At 33.5% G+C, this 19743-nt stretch overlaps 1 long non-coding RNA gene across 1 annotated transcript; it reads right to left on the bottom strand.

The window, feature by feature from the left end:
• Positions 1-6195: 6195 nt before the first annotated feature.
• On the bottom strand, positions 6196-7016 carry LOC127121468 (uncharacterized). The gene is made up of 2 exons (XR_007803460.1): positions 6577-7016; positions 6196-6483 (listed from the first exon to the last, which is right to left on the bottom strand). It is a non-coding gene; the product is annotated as an uncharacterized LOC127121468 (long non-coding RNA).
• Positions 7017-19743: the final 12727 nt, after the last annotated feature.

Below are 19743 nucleotides of genomic sequence, written 5' to 3'. Positions count from 1 at the left end.
GCGTTTGCCTTGTCTTATTAGGGCAGAAACATCTTTGCAGAGAATCATGCAGGCGCATGTCTTGGCTTATTAGGGCAGAAGAATCTTGCAGGCGCCATTGGTAAGGGCGCTTGCTTTGTCTTGTCTCTGCATGGAATCCTGCATATTCTTTACATGATCATTACACTTGCCTTGTCTTCTCCATGCGTTACCTTTACCATCTACCCTATTTAATTGCATGATAATATGTGATTAATGAACTCACCATCAAAGACTAAACTTACATTTTAAAAAAATGTCTTCATCACCTCATTACATGATCAGTGCCCATACGGAAGGTGAAATATTTGAGCATCACTTATTCGGTTTTTGTTTTCGCAACACAGAAGTAAATCGGCTTACCATAAATTGACGATCAAATTTTTCACATTTGAAACAAAGAATAGAAACGAAATTGCAGTGTATTTAGGTGGGATAAATCATCTACAAAAATCTGTTGTTCTTAAAGTTTTATCAGTTGAAGATTCGAGATGATGATGATGCTCAGCATATGTTTCTCAGTCATGAACAATCTGGGTACAATGATATAAAGTTATATATATTAACACAAAAACATCAAGTGTCTCAGTTTGTTGATTTGTCACAAGTGTTTTGTGAAACTGATGACGACGAACAAGCTGAAGTCAATGTTGTTGATGAGGAAGAAGAAGAAGCCGAGTTATTGGTTGATCCAATGATGAAGAAGAAGAAGAGCCATTACCAGTTAGTCATGTATATTGTCCACCTCAACACATGACAAGCTTGAATTTGGGTGCAGATGAACCTTCGTCAGATATATTTTACAATCCTTATGTGCAAATTCAAGGATCATTGAAAGAAGGAGACACATTTCGCACAAAAGAAGTCTGTGTCAGGGCCATTAAAAAGTATCACATGGAATTATCAGCTGATTATATGGTTGATCTAACTAATGCATTGAGGTATAAGATTTATTGTCGAAATGAGCTCTGCCTGTTCCGATTGTCAGCATCTTACCAGAAGAGGAGTGATTCTTGGGAGATTGGTTCTGTGGGTCCAGTTCACACATACTTAATCACAAACCCAATGCAAGACCATCGCAAGCTCAACTCTCAGTTAATATGCGATGAAATTTTGTCTGTCATTTGCGACAATCCGTGGTTAAAGGTGAGTACAATAATCTCGCATATTATAACACAATACAACCATACTTCATCATATAGTAAGGCTTCGATAGCTAGGACTAAGGCAGTTGAAAAAATGTTTGGCAATTGGGAGGAGTCTTACAAACAACTTCCTAAATACTCGATGACTCTTAAACATTATGCTCCAGGAACTATTGTCAATTTGTAAACATTGCCAGCGTATACCCCATATGGGATTTGTGCTATTAGTAATGGAATATTCCACTAAGTCTTCTAGGCGTATCAACCATGCATCAAAGGTTTTGCTTTATGTAAACCTATTATACAAATTGATGGTACATGGTTGTACGGGAAATATAAAGGAACGCTAATGATGGCAGTGACACAAGATGGCAACAACAACATTTTTCCCATCGCCTTTGTCCTAGTTGAAGGGGAGACTGCTGAGGGATGGAGTTTTTTCCTAAAAAATCTCCGATTGTACATTGCTCCTCAACCTAAATTATGTTTGATCTCATAGCGACACCCTTCAATAGTGAGTGCCTACAAAAACATTGATAATGGCTGACAGGATCCTCCGTCGATGCATGTCTACTGCATTAGACATATCACTCAAAATTTCATGCGAGAGATCAAAGACAAAACATTGCGGAAGAAGGTTGTCAACGCATGGTATGAATTAATAGAACCTTCTTTCAAACACTACTGCGAAGCCATCAGATTGTCAAACGCAGATGCAGTAAGGTGGATCGATAATATTCCATTGGAGAAGTGGAATAGGGCATACAACAACGGCCAATGTTGGGGTCACATGACAACAAATTTTGTGGAATCAATGAACTCTGTCTTCAAAGGCATTTGAAGCCTACTTATAACCCCTTTAGTTCAAGCAACCTATTTCATGCTAGGGGCTTTGTTTGAGACCAGACGTTCCAAATAGAGTTCAGTGTTACAATCTAGGCAGTTGTTCAGTGATGCTTCAATGAAATTCATTAGAAAGGAAGTTGCCAAAGCTAACACATATGTGGTCACGACGTTTGACCGTACTAAAGGTTGGTACAGTGTTGTTGAGTCCATGGATCACAATGAAGGCATGCTAAGGGGATATTATAGAGTGGGACTAGATATAGGTTGGTGCGACTGCGGAAAGTTCCAAGCCTTTCGTATGCCCTGCTCCCATGTTATAGCGGCATGTTCAAAGGTTCGACGGGATCCATCCTACTTACTATCCGACGCTTATAAAGTCATAAGCCTTTCCAATGTTTACAAAAATAGATTTTCAGTGGTAGCAAAAGGGGATTATTGGCCTGCATATCAAGGGGACATTCTCTGGCACAATGAAATAATACGAAGAAAGAAAAGGACCGCCCAAACAGCACCCGTATTCGAACCGAAATGAATACGATGAACAAAATGGTTAGATTCTGTAGTTCATGTCGTCATCCCGGTCATAATCGTACTAAATGTCCCAGTGTTGGAACAAACACAACAAGATAATTTTAATTGTAACTCTTTTGCTTTATATTGAAAACAACTTTTATTTCATATGATAACTTTGTGAGAAAATACCATCACAAACAAATACAACACATAAACAACAACACAACAAACTGTTGGTGTAAGCCCTAGAGGTCAATACTTTTGGTACTTATATCAAATTATTTATTAATAATAAAAGGCTTTTTCTTTATAATGTTTGTTTAATAAAGTCCTTAGAATAGCTAGTCCGTTTAATGTATCAAGTGTGACTTAATCATGAGATCCCATTAAACATAAGTACATTATTCTAAAAGTATCCGTAGTCGAGCTTTATTGTGAAGTGGGATAACATTAAAGCATTACAACTATTATGTATATAGACTGATGATCACATCTCATGGATCATGGATAAAGAGTTATCAAGTCTTAAACATAGGTATGAATATTAAGAGTAATATTTATACTGGATTGACTCGCTATGAGAATACTATATAGAATGTTATGCAAAGTGTCATAAGTTATTCTCATAGTGATAATGGTGTATACCACCCTTCGACCTGAAACCACTATAGACCCTAGATGTAGAGTCGAGTGCCTTATTGTTGATCAAACATTGTCCATAATTGGATGACCATAAAGACAGTTGATGGGTACTCCACGAAGCATGCTGAGGGACATGAGTGACCTAGATGGAATTTGCCCATCCTGCGTAACAGGATAGCTGTCTACAGGCCCAATATTGAACTGGACAAGGATGACACGGTCTATGCCTTGTGTTCAATATAGACATAAAGGAAAAAGGGTAATTGTACGCATAAGTATTATCACAAAAGGATTTGTCAAATCACATGACATTTTCGTGTCTTGGGTAGTAGTGATGTGTTGCTAGATACCGTTCACTATTTATTATGTTAAATACGTGATTTAATATAATTGTGAATGCCGCAAAAACCTACAGGGTCACACACAAAAGGACGGATTGATGAGAGATAGAGTAACTAAGGAACACCGAAAGGTACGGTGCACTTAAGTGAATTGTAGAACATCGTAAGGTACGGTGTACTTAAGTAGAATACGAAATATGGTAAGGTACCACACGCTTAAGTGATTTTGGCATATCATAAGATATGGACCACATACACTTAAGTGGACTTTTTAGCTTACAGCCCACATAAGTGGTTCTATAAATAGAACCCTTATCCAGAAGCATTAATGCAGTTGTAATTTCGTTTCTCTCTCTCTCTCTCTCTCTCTCTCTCACACACACACACACACACACACACACACACACACACACACACACACTCAAAGCCTTCATTTGCAGCAACTAGCACTGAGATTGAAGGAATCCGTTCGTGTGGACTGAGTAGAGGTGTTGTCACCATTCAACGTTCGTGATCGCTCTGTAGATCTACATCAAAGGTTTCAATCGCCACAAGAGGTAACGATTCTATCACTGATCATGCCCATTCGTAAGGATCACTAAAGGAGAAATTTTTAAATTCAGCTGCGTTTTGGATCACTCTTCTCCTTCTACAACAAATAAAATACCATTACTAACAAATACAACACATAAATAACATAACTATGTGATTACAACCATTAGAACAATTTTGAACATAGTATACATCATTCTGTGAACGTCTATGTTAGTCTTAATATCCACCCATACACGAACTTCTCCATTTTGGTTGAACGTGGACTCAAGTCATTGAATTCTTCTGGTCCTTTCACCCTCTGCAATTTATTTATCTAACCAATGGTTCAACGTTCTATTAAGACGTTCAAACGTTTCTATATTCCAAAGTCGGATCTTTATCGGAGGTTGCATTACTGAAAAGATTAAATCAATATTTCTCTTGTGAATATATGAAAGTTCAAACATGGTTAAAGAAAATAAAATTGAAGGAGATTGAAGGAAAATGGAAGGAGAGTAAGAAGTTGTGTGAAAAATTATGGAAGATACGCATTGTATTTATATATCACACACATGCATGCGCCATTGCCCTAGGCGTCACACACACATGGCACATGCATGCGTCAATGCATGTGGCGCACACTCACATGCCTACATGCATGCGCCAATGCATCTGGACCCTTAACATGCTTGGCAGCATGCATGCGCCAATGGATTGAGTGTCTCCTTTGAATGCTAATTAGATGCGTCAGTTCAACTGGCGCATCAGTAATGAAAAATGGTTATTTTGGTAATTAATTTGAAAAATAGATTATTTTAGTATTTAAATTGAAAAAAATGGTTATTTAAAAAAAATCATCTTTATATTATGAATAAAATTAAATATTCAAAATCTCCCCACCTAGTTCCTTCAATTCTTTTTATTTTATAATTTCTATTTTTCAAAGTCATCACATCCATTTTTTTTTCTAAATTTACAAACAAAATCTTTCCCTCTAAATTTATAAACAAAATTTAATGATTATTATTTTATCTTAAACGTGAATAAGTAATATGCTCTAAGTTTAAACTAAAAGTTTTACAAACACAATACCATCATAAACAACTTTAACAAATGTATTGGTCTCTCTCTAATGTATCAATCCTCAACCCTATCTAAACAATCAATCTTCTTTTCCATCTCTCTTAATCCAAATCTCAGGTGATTCGATTTAGCTTCTCACTTCGGTGGTGCGAAGCTTTTCAAGTTGTTCCAGCATTCATCTTCTTTGGGTTGCATCGAATTTGGTTTCTTCTGCTTCGGTTTGGTTTCCATTTCACCTGTTGGTTTTTTTTCAGTTGAGTACTGTCATACCCCAATTTTGTCCGGCCATTTGTAGTTTACCCATGAGATCTTTTTATTTCAAAGGCCCATTTGCATAAGTGTGTTCATAATCTAAAATGTGGTTTGAATCTTTTTACATTACTAATCCAAAACCTATTTTTTTTATTAGTAAGTATTAAAAGCCATGTTATTATTTCTATGATCACTATTTACTAGTCCATTTACACGTTCCAAGTATTTATACCAAGTTCTAAGTTCTTCATGGGTTCCCAAATTAAATTTGTATTTTTAGAAACATGTATGTGCTTTTTTTTTAAAATTAAAAGTCCCATGTTTAGATTTTTGTGTTTAAAAATAGAATTGTGTTTTTTTAAAATAAAAGTCCCATGTTTAGATTTTTGTATTTAAAGTAGAATTGTGTTTTTTTAATTAAAAGTCTCATGTTTAGATTTTTGTATTTAAAATAGAATTGTGTTGTTTTTAAATTAAAAAGTTCCATATTTAGATTTTTGTATTTAAAATAGAATTGTGTTGTTTTTTTTAATTAAATTACTATTTGTTTTTAAAATTAAGTCATTATATTTAAATTAGAAATTTGTTGTTTTTAAAATTAAGTCATTATACTTAAATTAGAAATTTGTTGTTTTTTAAAATTAAGTCATTATACTTAAATTAGAAATTTGTTGTTTTGAAAATTAAGTCATTTTACTTAAGTCAGAAATATGTTGTTTTTAAAAGTTGAAATTGATTAGCATAAATAAATATTGAGTTAAATTTTGAAAAGCTTAAAAGGTAATTACATAATTAAAATTTATTCCAAAAATTCCTAATAATCCAAAACAATTACATAACTGTCCAAAAAGAGAAATTCCAAATTAAGTTTGTACATGTTACAAGCAATCCCTAAATTCATAATCCAAAAAGTCTCTGTTACATCAGAAATAATTTTATTAAAAAAATTAGAATAAGCTGTAAACACAGCAGTTTGAAGCAAATTTCACAGACTCTTCCAAAAGCTCTTTTGGGAAGTTCCCAATTCAAAACCAACTCTTCAGAACTTTTCCAAAACCTGTTGAATAACAACCCCCTTTTTCAATCAATCAGCATCAACATCACTTCACCTGCAAAACCAATTCAAAATTAAAAACAGCTTATCAAATAAGCACTTAAAAAGCTGGAAAATAATTAATAGAAAGAACAGATTAATATGTTACACAATGAATCAAAGGAAGCGCTCAGAAACACACTGCATTATCCAAATAAACAACTTTAAATCCATAGATTAATCATCCCACAAAATCTGGAAATAGGATCCAACAAGTTATCTCACAGAAACCAACATTCATGTATAAAAACCACAAAACTAATTAACAGTAACGGAGGTTTTTTTTGAAATCCAGAAGAAATTTTCAAAGTAATTTTTTTCTCTGTTAACTCCAAAACCACAACAACATAAAAGCAACTTTTTCTCAAAAAGCCTCAAGAACAACATAAACACAACAGAGTTCTTTTCAAAGAAACAAGAACAGCAACTGCAAGGCAAAGTTATTTTTTTTCAAAACCCTAAAAGAACATAAGAACACAACAACAGACGACAACAGCAAGAACAACATAGCATTTTTCTAAAAAAAAACCTAAAAAACGAAAACAGAAAGAAGGAAGAAGTGGTTTACCTAAGCTCGTCGGAGGTGCGCCCTTCAGACTAATTCCGAGGTAGTATACTCCTCTCTCCTTTATCTCTTCTTTTCTTTCCTTCGCTTCACCTTTGTACTCACCTTGCAGACTTGAGAGGAATCCATGTTTAATTGGGGGAGACCTTCACTATTGTTGGTTTGATTTTGGTCTTAGGGTTTTAGTTAGACGTCCCCGATCCGGACGATTAGGGATAGTGGTGAAGAATCTGAGTTCAGATTCAAACTCAGGAGAGTATTTTAATGGGGAAGGTGGAATTTTTGTTTGTTCGCCGGAGTAGAGGGGTGGCGCCACCGTGGATGGTCGCCTGCCACCTTCTTCTCCGGCAGATAGGTCAAAGAGAGAGGGAGTGTGTAATTGCAGAGCGTACATCTGCTTTAGGAGTTAGAGAGAGAAAAACTCTTGAAGAATGATGTTTTATTTTCCCATTTTTGTTTTAATATGGCGGATGAAAGTGTGAGGATAGTGGTGACAAGTGTCACCAACCCTGGACACTTGTCACCATCCAAAAGATGAGTTTCCTGGGTTTGCCTTTGCTCTTAGGCCCATATTCGTTTTACTGATAACACCCCCACAGTTTAGAATAAAACAATGCTTCGATTTATTTATTTTTATTTTCGAAATTATTCTTATACTATTGTTAATATTATTTTATTTTATTATAATTATACTATTGTTAATATTATTTTATTTTTATTTTCGAAATTATAATTATACTATTATTAATAATATTTTATTTTATTTTCGAAATTATAAATATACTATTGTTAATATTATTTTATTTTATTTTCGAAATTATAATTATACTTTTGTTAATATTATTTTATTTTTATTTTTGAAATTATAATTATACTATTGTTAATATTATTTTATTTTATTTTCGAAATTATAATTATACCATTGTTAATATTATTTTATTTTACTTTCGAAATTATAATTATACTATTTTAATATTATTTTATTTTATTTTCGAAATTATAATTATACCATTGTTAATATTTATATATATATACATAGTAAATATGTAATTATATTACTATTATTATTATTTAAAAGTAAATATACAATTATATGGTTGTTATCATTATTAATATTTAATTATTTGGTTATATTCCTTTTTTTTAATTATTACTACTTATTATTTAATTAAAATAAAATAATTCGTTAAACATTCAATTAATTAATTGATTATAGAATCACAAATGACCTTCATAATTTAGATGTTTATTTATCTTGAGGAGTGTATGTGCATGATTATTCTTTATCTATTTGTTTATATTGAACCTTGAGTATACACGAAATGATATGTTATAATTGTGACAAAATCACGTCGCTTTCATCGATTTTAAAATAATCCGAGCCGATTTCAAAATAAATCACATACTTCTCGATTCAAGGTCGAGCCCATTTTCAAAATACCTCTGTAAGTCGATCGCTTGTAAAAGCATCGCCATCAACCTCACATGGCTTACTCTTGGGCTTCCTTACAATGAGACCTATTCGATTTTAATCGATTAGATAAATCATTCACTAAAATAAAATTCACTCCACTCGTAAACACAAAATTAAAACCTCGATCCAACATCGAGTATTTTCATTGAAAGTTAAAATACTTAATCACATCTAAACAATACTTCATTTGAAAATGAAAAAGGGGATGGTTTTGAGTTTTCAACTCCTCTCCTCGAATATTTGAATACGAGTTTTCTTACTCGGTTAGTCAAATGGTCGTCATTTCTAATCCATTTAAGCACAAACAAATCAAATCCTTTTATAACAAGAAATCAAAAGGGAGATAACTTTGAATCTTCAATTTTTTTCTCCTCGACTATTTGAATACCAGTTCTCTTACTTGGTTAGTCAAATAATTGTCATTCCTATACCAACTTTCAAACTCCGATTAAATCAAAATATTTTCACAATAAGCTAAATGAAAAGGGAGTTGACTTTGAGTTTTCAATTTCACTCCTCAATTGTTTGAATACGAGTTCTCGTACTCGATCAGTCGAACAATTGTCATTTTTTACAAACATATAACCTAATCAAATCATTTTCATATCAATACTATATGAAAAGGGAGATGGTCTTGAGTTTTCAATTCCTCTTCTCAAATGCTTGAATATGAGTTGTCTTACTCAGCCATTCAAGTACTTGTCGTCTACGCTAAAATACATCAACCTTATATAATCTAGTTTTCATAAATATTCAGATGAAACAGAAAACGGTCTAGAGTCTTCTATTCCTTTTCCCGATTATTAGGATACGAGTTGTCTTACTCGATTATCCGAGTATTCGTCATCCGTTCAAGACACTTTAATTATTATTAAATCTTTTCCATAATTGAGGATGAAAAAGAATGTGGTCTAGAGTCTTCTACTCCCTTTCCCGACTATTAGGATACGAATTGTCTTACTCGACCATCCGAGTAATCGTCATCCAACCAAAATATCTCAACATAACCAATCATACAAAACACCCAACATATTAATTCAACTTGTCACCCTCGTGTGATCAAAACTCTTTTCAAAAAGAACACTATTTAATCCTTTCTAATGCGCACAACAAACCAATGCTTAAGCCTCCGCCGAGAGTAGACAAGCCAGCGTTTAGCCTTTAGAACGCGATCTAAACAGTTGTTCATTAAAAAACACCAACCAACCGTAGTTCCCCGAACTACGAATGCTCTGATTTCCTTATTATACCATAAGGATACGTAGGCAGGAGATTGTTGTATCTTCGCGAGCACACTAATAAAAAACCTCCCCTTTCTCCTTTCTAAGGTTCTCATCCATTTCTATTTTCAATATTTTATAACCCAAAGATAACAAACAAACATAAATTAACACTCGAAACGCAAATTAGAACTAAAAGGTTCCCGTTGAGTACAACGGACATAAGGGGTGCTAATACCTTCCCCTTACGTAATCCACTCCCGAACCCGAATATGGTTGCGACGACCATTATTCCATTTTCATAAAGGTTTTATCGATATTTTCCTATTCCTTCATTAGGATAAATAAAGTTCGGTGGCGACTCTGTTCGAACGTAATTTTTTCCGCGACCATCGCGAGGAATCGTATTTTTCGAGATGCGACAGATGGCGACTCTGCTGGGGACTAGCTCCAAGCAAGAGAGAGTGAAGCCCAACTTAGTTCAGTTAATGTATTGTGTGTTAATTTTATCTGTTTGTTATTTATTCTGTTATTATTATGCTGTCATGATTATAATTACTGTGATTTATTGATTATGTCCTATTTGGGGTTCTATGGTTGGTGATACTTTATGAGATTGTCCTCTACCCGAGTCTGAGAAAAACCATAAGATTAAGTTGGTGGTTGCGTAGTGGGCGCCCACAAGGAGTCTTCCTTGTTGGGAAGAAACGAAGACCCCGCCTAGAGGAGATTCTCTTGAAATATTATTGCCCGACGAGTTTTCGTCACGACGATAGTATTCTCAAGTTGGATCAATGACTCTAGGGACCTTTTAACCCATTATATCTGGTGGTTATGTAGTATTTACCTGAAAAGTCTCAGACTTATTAGGTTAATACGAAATCCCCAATCAGATGAGATCCCTTGGGCGTATTACTACCTTACAGTGGTATTCCCAACCTAGATCTATGACTCTGAGAACCTTATTAGAACCTTGGACTCGAGAGTTGTGTAGTATGGGCCCACTAGGAGTTTTCCTCTTTGGGACCATACGAAGGCCTCACCCAGATGAAACTTTGTTTGGGGATGTTATTTGTAGATGAGTTTTCATCATGACAATAACTTTCCTAGATATTGATTGATGACTTTGGGAACTTGTTACCTTTAGCATTCTACCAAAAGGGTTTTGTTTAGTAACCAAGAGTACCCACTCGCATGACCTATATATCAACCTACATGTGACACGCATAATATCATTCATAGCATAGCATTCATATTATTTTATTTCCAAGGAATCTGAGTATCATGAGTTGCAGGAATTCAAGAAACATGGAATCAAGCAAAAGAAACATTTACTCCTTCAAGTTCAAAGATCCCGACCTAAGGAGCTTACGTAGCCTGGTCTCTCAGATGCACCCCGTATACATAATCAACTTTGGAAAGAATTATGGCAATTTGCTTAGCATCCTCAATCAACAAGTGGACCATACAACCTTGATCACTTTAGCCCAATTTTATGACTTACCTTTAAGATGCTTCACATTCCAAGACTTCCAGCTAGCACCAACGTTGGAAGAATTCGAGCGTCTTGTTAGGATTCCTATGAAGGACAAGTCACTATTTGAAGGGACAAATGAATCTTTGCCCCTCGAGGACATTGCTAGTGCGCTACAATGGATGAAAAAGAAGCAAAAGACAATTTAGAGACCAAAGGAAATACCAAAGGGTTTTCACTAAGTTTTCTTTTGGAAAGAGCTCATACCCTATTGAAGGCAGAAAGTTGGGATGCTTGTTACTCTGCTATTGCATTGGCTATCTATGGCATAGTCCTATTCCCTAATATGGATGGTTTCGTAGACGTGACTGCCATTTGTGTTTTCCTTACTGGGAACCCAGTACCCACTTTGTTAGCCGATGTCTATTATCACATAAGTCATAGGTATACAAAGAAGAAGGGATTGATTATTTGTTGTGCTCCTTTATTGTATCAATGGTTTCTAGAACATCTTCCGAAGACAGGTGCTTGGGTTGAACAGTCAGATGTTAGTTGGCCTCAGAGATTGGGATCACTACGATCTGAAGATCTCTCTTGGTACTCCAAAGAATATATCAACATAGACATCATATTCAGTTGTGGAGATTTCCCAAATCTACCGCTCATTGGAACTCAAGGATGTGTGAATGCTAATCCAGTTCTATCACTCAGACAACTCGGTTACCCAATGGAAGGCCCTCCAGAGGCAAATTCTTTGGAAGCTTTCTTGTTACTTGACTTTGGGGCTGAGAATCCTAGCTTATTCCAGCGAATCAAAGAAGCTTGGAAAAATGTCAATCGAAAAGGAAAAGCTAAGTTAGGGAGAGCAAATGGGATTACAAAAGAACCATATTTTCAGTGGGTAAAGGAAAGGGTGCATATAATTAAAATGCCATTCGTCATTCGGAAACCTATACCTCTTCCTGAACCTAAGCTCACCCATGTCCCTATTGAAGAAATGGAGGAACTCAAGAACACCATGGCAAAGCTAGAAAAAGAGAATGAAGAGCTGCAGACAAAACTCCAACAAACCATCAATGAGAAAAATAATATGAAGTGGGAGCTTGAGAGAAAAGAAGCACAACTTCAAGCCCACGTGGAAAAGTTCAACAAGGAGGAGCATAAGAGAAAGAAGATCAAAGTGGGATTAGAACAGGCTAATCATTATTTGGATACTCTTAAGGGTCAACTATGACAAGCTCAGAAAGAATGTCAAGACAATGAGCGTTGGTGGCATCTAGCCACAAAGGAGAACAAGACAATAAGGGATACACTTGGGGCTCAGATAAAAGAACTCACCAATTCTGTTCGTCATGCAAAAGCTGAAGTAGATCAGGAGCGCCGACTCAAGAAAATAGCCACTGAAGCCTCTAGGGTGTCACCCATGGTATGGGAGGAGAAATATCGAGAAGTAAGAGATGCCAGGGAGTCTGTAAGCTATTGGAAGAACCAGCTAGAGTCGTTACGCCAAGACAGCTCCATATGGTTAAAAGAGCGAGACTATGTGATTGAAGATTATGAATCCTTTAAGAAGACCATAAACTTCTTACAAGGGGACAGGGATAAGTTTCGTGCAAAACTCGATGGGCTAGTAGGATTCTGTAATTGGGCAGCTAAAGAGTTGCCATGGAGGTTGAGAGATGCAGTCGAAGAGTTGAAAGAAGATAACACTCCTCCAGCCATAATCAATTTCGTTCTGCTCTGCAAAGGGTTGTTGAAGAGATTCAATGAGGAACTAGAAGAGCTTCAGGCCAGAAAGCCAGTTGTTTAATTTGCTTATGTCTTGTATTTTGTTTCTTTAACAAATGTACTTTTGAATTATGACCTTTTTGGACCTCTATGTTATGTATTGGAATGAATGACGTTTAAAAATTACTCCATTATTGCTATTATAAGTATTTTTTGTTTCTTCGAATTACTAACAACTAATGAAACTCGAATGACTCCCTAGAAATAAAATATGCATAACATTCGCATTATGCATCACACTTCATGAAAATCAAAAAAACTTACCCAACCTTTTTACCCTTTATCCAGCCACACTGACTAATCGACACCGGTACGAGACGCGAAGCAAATACAAGATGACATTAGAACAAGTGGAGGCCAACCAGGTTACCATGAGGACAAACATCAATACGATCCAGGAGAAGATGGATCAACTGTTGGAGACAATGCTTGCAATCGCTCAGAGAGAGAGGAGTGAGGAGGAAGAAGCTAGGGCAAGAAGGAATGATGGCGCACCAGGTTTGAATCCCCAAGACGAAAGTTATGTCCCCACCAAGAAGAGATTGGTTCAGATACCAGTAGGAGGCAAAGGAGATGGAGACCGTGCAGAACCTTCTGATACTTCTACTCATCATGGATCCGAGATTGGAGATGACCAGTATGATGCATTCTATATGCCTGATCAACCAAAGCCTAAGGTACTTTCAGATCCTGCTGCAGATAGGCCCCGTGCCCTGGAAAAGAAAATCAAAGCCATAGAAGGAAACAACATCTTCGGTGCTTCTGCCATGAACATGCGTTTGGTATCGAATTTATTCATATATATATATATATATATTTATATATATATATATATATATATATATATATATATTTATATATATATATATATATATTATATATATATATATATATATATTTATATATATATATATATATATATATATATATATATATATATTTATATATATATATATATATATATATATATATATATATATATATATATATATATTTATGTATATATATAAATATATAAATATCTATCTATATATATAAATGTTATAAGAGATGGGTACTTACACAATATTATGTTATTATTATATTTTTGTGATGATTTGGACTGTCTATGGAGGAGCTAAGCCATGTTTTTTTTTCTTTTATTATTATTTATTTATTTATTTTAAATTCAATAACTTATGTTCTTTTTAATAAATTAGGTATTCTCTATGCGTAATTGCAGAGACTAATCCTCAAGTCGGGGAGGACCATAATAGGCGACAAACCTCTCCCTCAATAGATAATTTATGTTTTGTTTCTGAGTTAGATGATCGGGTTTATGAAAAAAATTTTTTTTATAAAAATAGGATTTTTATTTTTTTTAAAAGAATGATTTTAAATAGAATAATAAATAAAAATATTCATTAATATATTTTTAAATTTTCAAAATATTATAGCAACATAAATTATAATTGAAAGTTTTATATTAGTCCTATACAATTTTTTAGTTTTCTCAAATTATGAGATTTTTATATTATGAATAAAATTAAATCTTCAAAATTCTTCTCACCTAATTCCTTATTTTTTTTACTCCATCATTATTCAAAGTAATCGCATCCCTTTCTCTTTAAATTTCCAAACAAAATCTTAATGATAATTATTTTATCTTAAACGTGAATAAGTAAGATGCTCTCGATTTAAACTTAAAGCTTTGTAATCATATCTCCTTTCAATTAGGGATGTATATGAGTCGGTTTGAGTTGAATTTAGCCAAAAACATGACCTAATCTATATAGGTACAACAATTTGGGTGAGGTAAAATGATCATCCACGTCATCATTGGATCAGGTTGGATAAAATCACAAATTTATTAGTTGGATTGGGTTGGATAGTGAGTTACTGAACTTTTTTTTCTTTATTTTTTCTTCCTTATATAATTATGAATGATTTGTCACATTTTTTCTTAATAAATAATTTGACATACTACCGCTATTTTTTAAAACATCAAATATCTAAATGCACAATAAAATTCTCATAATCATATTTACAAAAACCAAAGTTACGTTTAAGTAATACCTAGAATTTATAAAATACATACAACTTACAAGAATTAGCATCAAAATAATCAAAATACAAAATCCTAAAAATAAGTTAAAATTATTATTTATAAAATAGAGTTTAAGTAATACATAGAATTTATAAAATACATACAACTTACAAGAATTAGCATCAAAATAATCAAAGTATAAAATCCTAAGTAAGTTAAAATTATTATTTATAAAATAGAAGATGTTCAAAAGGTTGTAATTGAAGCAACCAAGATTGAAGACATCAAAGTTATCACTAATCAAATTATAAAAATGACTAAAAATAGTCACTCAATAACCCATGAATTTTTTAGGTTGGGTGTGAGTTTATCTATAACCCAATTATTTTGAATGATTTTTCACCAAATGACTCGACCCAATCCATTTTTTTGGGCCGATTTATGTGAATTTTATAGAGTTTACCCAATCCATGCACATCCCTATTTTCAACTATCAACGGTGTTTGATTAAAGAAACTAGTTATTATTTTATTTTGTTATAAAATGTATGGTAATAAACTAATAATTGCATTACCCTCCTCACTAAGACCAAAATTGTTTTTAAAGGTTAAAAGAATATCTATAAAACTTTTTATATATTATTTAGATCAACTTTTTGTTTTGTTTAATTTTTTTAATGATTTGATTTTTTTTTCAAAATAGTCATTTAAATTATAAATTATTTGCAATACTTAAAAACTAAAGCTTTATTACAACATTGATTATATGTAATTTTTCAGTTTTATGTGGTCATTATCTAATGACAATGCAACTTTATTGATCATGTGTTAGCCGACACGTCTTCTTCTTCAAAATCATATTTTTTCAAATTTGAAAACTCAATAGTTAATGTTGGACAAAAAAATCAAATCATGTAAGCCATATATTTAGAAAAATTAAGCATCTGTCCCACTGGGCGTGCCAATTTATTTACCGTCGAAATCGGTAAACAAGCGTTAGTCTTTCAAATTCTATATGTTTGATTACCGTCGAAATCGATAAACAAGCGCTAGTCTCTTCAAGTTTTATCACTTATGAACATTTCGACAATGCTCTTTTCGTTGAAAATAATGTTGACGTTTGTAAAGAAACACAAAAATATAAATGACAATGTAAATAACTTCAAAGTAAATTTACAAAGGAAGTAAATGACAGAATTATAAATGATTTAATACAAAAGTATAAAAATATGGATCACACGTACATTGCACTCAGGAACTCATTTCTTAATAACACAGATACTTTGAATAATATGTGAGTTTTTATACAAAATGGAACACCCTCATCCTAATCACTAAGATCCCTATTTATAAAAAGTAAAAAATAACGGTAACGAACAGTCTCTTTCCCAAAAGATGACATGTTCTCGCTTGCATGGGCTTCGCTACTTACTTCTTTCCACGCGTCTTCTCAAGAAAACAAATAAGGCCAAAAACGGTTATGAGCCTTAATTTGAATCACGCTCGTCGAATGAAACTCCAAAAGGACACCTTTGTTGAAAATTGGATCTGAACCCAATCTAAGTCCAAGACCAAACCTTCTTCGAAAAAAAGTCTTCTTCGACTACGCCTTCTCAACTTCTTCGTCGAAAATAATATATTCTTCTCCAACGTTGGAATTCTAGCTAACAGGTAGCCACTTTCTAATAAGTGAATATTGAAGCATGGAATTAACCGGAGCTCTGATACCACTTGTTAAATTAAGGTGACTTATCTAGAGAGCAGATGAATATATCCCAAGTTAAAAAACTTTACAATTTTTTTTTGAAAGATTTAACGGTTAGTAGAAGTGACCCGAATCGAATTGTCTAAATCGAATTGCTATGAAGAAGCTCGGATATGCGTATATGAAAGTCAACTGAAGATAATGATAGACAAATCAATCAATATGTTTTAAAAAACAATAGTTTAAAAGATATAGCTAAAGGTGGAGGCTATTTCCAATGACAAAATACACAAAAACTTAATTGAGACAAATTATCGAACAACTTGTGTGCAATCAATTTTGTTTAGAATTTTCTATGGTTTTGTTGATTTGAAAATACAACTACAATCTAATGGATTATAATCGACACAACAAAACCGTTTTCAAAATGTTATCAACAAAAGTTTTACCAAACATATTGATCGCATAATCTACGAATTCAACAGTTTTACAAATGAAAAGTAAGAGAGAGACACACACACATACACACACACACACACACACAGGGAGAGAGAGAGAGAGAGAGAGAGAGAGAGGTTCTATTATAGTACAATTACCCATAATCTCTGTCATTGTTGGAACAAGTCAAATCAACTTCGATCCTGCCATCCCGACACCTAAAAAGCTACTTGATCTTTACCTAGTTATTTTCTTACTGACAAATAAGCCCATTGGATTCCATGATCTAAACCCGCGACTAACATCATTTTAGCAACCAGATCAATGTGTGATCATCTCAGCCATGGATGAAAACAAGTTTTTTTTCCGATTTTACTACACTTGGAACATGGAGAGAAAGTGAATCTAGGAGCCTTTGGCTCTTTAAATTTTTTTGTTGATACTCTAGAAATTGAAATTCGAGAATGTTTCTCTCGTGATAGTTATGAATGAAGTAGAAATTTTGGATTCAAAATTTAGGAAAGAGTCTCTCACAATAGCTATGAATGAAGTAGAAATTTGGATTCATCGTCTCCTATTTGGTTTTATGGGAATATAAATTGAAATTCTTATTGGTAAATATATCAAATATGATGAACAAAATAATTAGGGGTCATGGAAAAAATACATGAAAATTAGGGTAGATATCAATATCCAAGAATCTTTAAACAATGGATGGAATTTTGAGGGTTGTGAAGGTGACAAGGTTCATGTTTACTTTAAATATAAAAAGCTTGGGATGTTATATTTTTTTAATGATATTCTTGATCACTTATAAAAAGAATTACATGTGAACTTTTCTACTAATTACATAAATTAGGATAACGATTGGAGAACTTTTTGAGCTGAATACAACTTATTTGGAGAAGCTGGTAGTGTGAACAAGTGTTTGAGAGTGGACATACTCAAGACAATGGTGATCGAGAATTCAGAAGAAGAAAGAAAAATAGGTAGGATGAAGGCATTGATGGTTAAAGATTAAGGGATAACATCTCATTTATTCCAATGTTTTGAATGATATTACTTAATGGTGATTTTTTTTGTATTGGACAATGTTAATTGATCGAGATACGAGTACCACATGTATATATATTTTTTTTCAAAACCCTAGTTATTTATAAGGCCATATTAATTTTAGATAATTATGGTCCCCTTTTAATCCAAAGAATGAGGCTCGGGAGATAATTTATGCACATTCACAAAATAATGAGGAAAGGTTGGGAGAGCTAGGCAATGATAAATCATTTTTGTTGCCATGTGTTGCATGAAGTTGGTGGCGTTAAAGGTGAATAACTTTTATGCAGCTATACGGGACCCATAAGGTATTCTCACTATATTCAAACCTCAAATAAATGAGCTTTTTAATGCTGAGAGAGACAAAGTTTACATGAAATTAGTTCACAATTTGGTAGCGATTAGAGGTACACAAAAAAGATGATGGAAGACATTGGGTTATTGTGCCTCCAATAATTTGTTGCAAAATGAATCCCTTATGTGTCATGGCTTCTCATTATGAACTACTTGATGTTTATTTTAAATAATGAATTTTCCACAGAAGAGGAGAAACTACAAATAAAAATACTTCAGTTGAAGAAATAACCTTAAATCTTCTCAAAACATGATTGATTCTTGATTACTGGCTTTTTACCAAACTCAAAAGGAATGTTAAAAGGGGAGATAGATCGTGATAGATATTGGGTGAAGTTGTCAGAGGTAAGGGAGAAGTTGAAGAAGTATGGGAAATATGTGAATCTGTTTAAAGTGAAGCTAAAAAAGTTCAACGAAGATATGAGATTTATCTCCAAAAAGTTGGAAAAAGAAAAGGATGAATGTGAGTCAAAGGTGAAGTAGCCCTATGTAGTGGAAGAGAGTGTTCAATCTCTTCTTTAAGAAAAAGAGGGATTGTTGCAAAGGAAAAAATAGGCTAAAGGAGAAGGCTCAGGCTATTGACCCCCTTCTTGATGCGACAAAAAATGATTTCTAGAATGTGTTGGATCAGGTTGTCATCCTATATCCTAGACTTAAACAGGTGAGTTAAAGGGAAGATCTAGAGAATGACGTGGTTGACGGAAAAATGATACTAAAGGATTGATCATTTTCATCATTTATGTAATATATTTGTTTCCTTGGTCCATGGAATGTACTCTCAGTCCAATTTATTGTATATTGAACATACAACTGAATAATATGTTCTCGATTTTATTTTGTGTATTTAAGTTTTACGCTCCCTTTATGTAGCTTGTTTTTCTTAAATGCCTATCATGTTCCTTCTTGTTATGAATTTCTCGAACAAGGGTTTCCTTGCTTTACAATTTTTCCCTGCTTAAAACTTAGATGGTGGAACTCTTCACAGGACCATTCATCTCGATGGTGGCTATCCGATCGAGTGAGGTTCTCGAACCATCATAGTGGAGTTATGGGCTTAGGATTTATATTTCCCTTCTTGGGGTAGGCAGAGACCTTTGTAAAGTTCATTATTACGTGTTTTTCATACATTGTGTAAAACATTTATAAAAGAAATGAGAGAAAAAAATAGAAGAAAAAAGTA

The sequence above is a fragment of the Lathyrus oleraceus genome, chromosome 2 (assembly GCF_024323335.1).
Source record: "Lathyrus oleraceus cultivar Zhongwan6 chromosome 2, CAAS_Psat_ZW6_1.0, whole genome shotgun sequence".
Classification (NCBI taxonomy): domain Eukaryota; kingdom Viridiplantae; phylum Streptophyta; class Magnoliopsida; order Fabales; family Fabaceae; genus Lathyrus; species Lathyrus oleraceus.
Note: the sequence above shows the minus strand (reverse complement) of the source record. Positions and strands in the feature narration are given on the sequence as shown.